Source organism: Scophthalmus maximus, chromosome 16 (genome assembly GCF_022379125.1).
Source record: "Scophthalmus maximus strain ysfricsl-2021 chromosome 16, ASM2237912v1, whole genome shotgun sequence".
In the NCBI taxonomy this organism is placed as follows: Eukaryota; Metazoa; Chordata; class Actinopteri; order Pleuronectiformes; family Scophthalmidae; genus Scophthalmus; species Scophthalmus maximus.
In genome coordinates this window covers 21,007,501-21,012,500 of record NC_061530.1, presented here as the reverse complement: position 1 = coordinate 21,012,500, position 5,000 = coordinate 21,007,501, and the positions used below count along the sequence as shown (strand labels likewise).

Sequence of the window (5,000 nt, the reverse complement as noted above, 5' to 3'; positions counted from 1 at the left end):
GAGAGAGAGAGAGAGAGAGAGAGAGAGAGAGAGAGAGAGAGAGAGAGAGAGAGAGAGAGAGAGGATGAGACATAGTGAGACAGGGATTTTTGAGAAGAAGAGCGAATAGCAAGGCTGCATATGTGTGTGTGCGTGTGTGTGTGTGTGTGGGGGGGGGGGTAGCCTGGTGATATGAAATACACACACGCACACACACACACACACACACATACAGCCACTATCTAACCCTTGATGGAGGAGGGGCGGCAGCAGCAGCTTCAGGCTTTCAAAAGGCTGAGAATAAAGGGGGGAGGTGAATGAGTGTGTGTGTGTGTGTGTGTGTGTGTGTGTGGCTGAGCAGAAGATCATATTTACGGATGTGGGAGAGAAAACTGCGTCTCTGCAGCAACAACCAAAAATAAAAGCAGGAAAATTTCTGTTTCCACATGAAAGAACTGTGATAATATCAGGATCTGACAGGAAGTGATCGACTTCGTGCTGCAGAGATCCAATCACGACCCTTTACACTGCTCATTAATATGCTGATTATCATCATTACTATTATTACTGTTATTACTATGCGTCAGTTGGTAAAGGTTGAGGATCATCTGGTTGGTGAAGCTGCTGCCTCAGTTTAGTCAAAGACTTAAGCAGCATCGTTAACGCCTGCAGCCACGAACCAATCAGCTGTGAGACGAGGTCACGACCTCTGAGTGGCAGGTGAAATGAGGATTGTCAGAAAACGTTGCGTCATTTGTTCTTTAGGATCTGTCAGCAAATTTACTCATGGTATGAAAACCACACCGAAATGAAACGAGGCGAGATGCAAGTGTGAGTTTCCTGTTACTGTAACTGTGTCTTATTACTGTAGCTGTGTGTTGTTACTGTAACTGTGTGTTGTTACTGTAACTGTGTCTTATTACTGTAACTGTGTGTTGTTACTGTAACTGTGTCCTGTTACTGTAACGTGTCTTATTACTGTAGCTGTGTGTTGTTACTGTAACGGTGTCCTGTTACTGTAACTGTGTCTTATTACTGTAACTGTGTCTTATTACTGTAACTGTGTCCTGTTACTGTAACTGTGTGTTGTTACTGTAACTGTGTCTTATTACTGTAACTGTGTGTTGTTACTGTAACTGTGTCCTGTTACTGTAACTGTGTCCTGTTACTGTAACTGTTTCTTATTACTGTAGCTGTGTCCTGTTACTGTAACTGTGTCTTATTACTGTAACTGTGTGTTGTTACTGAAACTGTGTATTATTACTGTAACTGTGTCCTGTTACTGTAACTGTGTCTTATTACTGTAGATGTGTGTTGTTACTGTAACTGTGTCTTATTACTGTAACTGTGTGTTGTTACTGTAACTGTGTCCTGTTAATGTTACTGTGTCCCGTTACTGTAACTGTGTCTTATTACTGTAACTGTGTGTTGTTACTGTAACTTGTCCTGATACTGTAACTGTGTCTTATTACTGTAACTGTGTCCTGATACTGTAACTGTGTCTTATTACTGTAACTGTGTCCTGTTACTGTAACTGTGTCTTATTACTGTAACTGTGTGTTGTTACTGTAACTTGTCCTGATACTGTAACTGTGTCTTATTACTGTAACTGTGTCCTGTTACTGTAACTGTGTCTTATTACTGTAACTTGTCCTGATACTGTAACTGTGTCTTATTACTGTAACTGTGTCCTGATACTGTAACTGTGTCTTATGACTGTAACTGTGTCCTGTTACTGTAACTGTGTCTTATTACTGTAACTGTGTGTTGTTACTGTAACTTGTCCTGATACTGTAACTGTGTCTTATTACTGTAACTGTGTCCTGATACTGTAACTATGTCTTATTACTGTAACTGTGTCCTGATACACAGTGTCTTATGACTGTAACTGTGTCCTATTACTGTAACTGTGTCTTGTTACCACACACACACACACACACACACACACACACACACACACACACACACACACACACACACACACACACACACACACACACACACACACACACACACACACACACACACAGAGTTTTGACAATGCGAACACCTCAGGAGGAAAGTGGAGATGAGCAGAGCAACAGCTGCTGCTGCTCATTGGCTCAGAGCCTCAGGATCTCTCTGTTTCCATGGTTCCCATTGAAGAGCAACAGGTGAATGGGGGGGGCGTTTTAATATGCATGTTTTTAAATTCCCTCATATGAATATTTGTGCTGGTGTTTCTGAGATAAACTCACTGATTCATTAAGGAAAAATAAATCTGAGTTTTTAAAATCAGGTGTGTTAACACACTGAGGATCCTCTCTCTCTCACACACACACACACACACACACACACACACAGTAATATCACTTTATCTTTATGTCTTTTAGATCGTCATTACGTTGTATTTAAAAAAATAAAGAATTATAATTTTATGTTTTTATTGAAGTGAAGATCGTCTGGTTTCATTCAGAAGGAGTTGTAATATTTATCATTAATCATTATGATCTTATCTTTATCTCATTTACTTTTCATCTTTAATGTTATCTCAGAATCTGTTTGAGTATTTTAATATTCATATTCATTATTGTGTGTGCGTGTTGTGATCGTGACATGTTCTGCAGCTGTGTGGGTGGAAACAGTGTGACTGTCATGTTTGTTGTCATATTAAAGATTACACGTATTACTGAAGATCTTTTCGTGGTACCGCACAAGATTTTAAGTCACGATTCAGCAACCTATCATGAGTAAACAAACTACTGTAGTGAGTGAGTGAGTTTGTGTGTGAGCAATGAGACCAGAGATGAGAGTAAGACGAGAGACGAGAGTGAGACGAAAGTGAGACGAGAGACGAGAGTGAGACGAGAGATGACAGTGAAACGAGAGACGAGAGACGAGAGACGAGAGTGAGATGAGAGATGACAGTGAAACGAGAGATGAGAGTGAGAAGAGAGTGAGACGAGAGAGAGACGAGAGACGAGAGTGAGACGAAAGTGAGACGAGAGACGAGAGTGAGACGAGAGTGAGACGAAAGTGAGACGAAAGTGAGACGAAAGTGAGACGAGAGACGAGAGTGAGACGAAAGTGACACGAGAGACAAGAGTGAGACGAGAGTGAGACGAGAGTGAGACGAAAGTGACACGAGAGACAAGAGTGAGACGAGAGTGAGACGAGAGGGAGACGAAAGTGACACGAGAGACAAGAGTGAGATGAGAGATGACAGTGAAACGAGAGACGAGAGTGAGACGAGAGTGAGACGAGAGACGAAAGTGAGACGAAAGTGAGACGAAAGTGAGACGAGAGACAAGAGTGAGACGAGAGTGAGACGAGAGATGAGAGTGAGACAAGAGTGAGACGAGAGTGAGAATAGAGATCAGTGAGACGAGAGTGAGACGAGAGATGACAGTGAAATGAGTGAGAATAGAGATCAGAGAGAGACGACAGTGAGACGAGAGACAAGAGTGAGACGAGAGTGAGAATAGAGATCAGTGAGACGAGAGTGAGACGAGAGATGACAGTGAAATGAGTGAGAATAGAGATCAGAGAGAGACGACAGTGAGACGAGAGACGAGAGTGAGACGAGAAACAAGAGTGAGACGAGAAACAAGAGTGAGAGGAGAGTGAGACGAGAGACAAGAGTGAGACGAGAGTGAGACGACAGTGAGACAAGAGACAAGAGTGAGACGAGAGACGAGAGTGAGACGACAGTGAGACGAGAGACGAGAGTGAGACGACAGTGAGACGACAGTGAAACAAGAGAGGAGAGTGAGACGACAGTGAGATGAGAGAGGAGAGTGAGACGAGAGACGAGAGTGAGACGAGAGTGAGACGACAGTGAGACAAGAGACAAGAGTGAGACGAGAGACGAGAGGGAGACGAGAGTGAGACGAGAGAGGAGAGTGAGACGAGAGTGAGACGACAGTGAGACGACAGTGAGATGAGAGAGGAGAGTGAGACGAGAGTGAGACGACAGTGAGACGAGAGACGAGAGTGAGACGAGAGACGAGAGTGAGACGAGAGTGAGACGACAGTGAGACGACAGTGAGACAAGAGAGGAGAGTGAGAGAGAGGAGAGTGAGACGAGAGACGAGAGTGAGACGAGAGTGAGACGACAGTGAGACAAGAGACAAGAGTGAGACGAGAGACGAGAGGGAGACGAGAGTGAGACGAGAGAGGAGAGTGAGACGAGAGTGAGACGACAGTGAGACGACAGTGAGATGAGAGAGGAGAGTGAGACGAGAGTGAGACGACAGTGAGACGAGAGACGAGAGTGAGACGAGAGACGAGAGTGAGACGAGAGTGAGACGACAGTGAGACGACAGTGAGACAAGAGAGGAGAGTGAGACGAAAGTGACACGAGAGACAAGAGTGAGACGAGAGTGAGACGAGAGACAAGAGTGAGACGAGAGTGAGACGACAGTGAGACAAGAGACAAGAGTGAGACGAGAGACGAGAGTGAGACGACAGTGAAACAAGAGAGGAGAGTGAGACGACAGTGAGATGAGAGAGGAGAGTGAGACGAGAGACGAGAGTGAGACGAGAGTGAGACGACAGTGAGACAAGAGACAAGAGTGAGACGAGAGACGAGAGTGAGACGAGAGTGAGACGAGAGAGGAGAGTGAGACGAGAGTGAGACGAGAGTGAGACGACAGTGAGACGACAGTGAGATGAGAGAGGAGAGTGAGACGAGAGTGAGACGACAGTGAGACGAGAGACGAGAGTGAGACGAGAGTGAGACGACAGTGAGACGACAGTGAGACAAGAGAGGAGAGTGAGACGACAGTGAGATGAGAGAGGAGAGTGAGACGAGAGTGAGACGAGAGACAAGAGTGAGACGAGAGTGAGACGAGAGACAAGAGTGAGACGAGAGTGAGACGAGAGTGAGACGAGAGTGAGACGACAGTGAGACAACAGTGAGACGAGAGTGAGACGAGAGAGGAGAGTGAGACGAGAGTGAGACGAGAGAGGAGAGTGAGACGAGAGACAAGAGTGAGACGAGAGTGAGACGACAGTGAGACGACAGTGAGACGAGAGAGGAG

At 45.2% G+C, this 5,000-nt stretch overlaps 1 protein-coding gene across 4 annotated transcripts in view; it reads right to left on the bottom strand.

Moving 5' to 3' along the window:
• Positions 1–5,000, bottom strand: part of ankfn1 (ankyrin repeat and fibronectin type III domain containing 1) — a 41,440-nt gene that overhangs the window by 20,356 nt on the left and 16,084 nt on the right. The window lies entirely within an intron of this gene.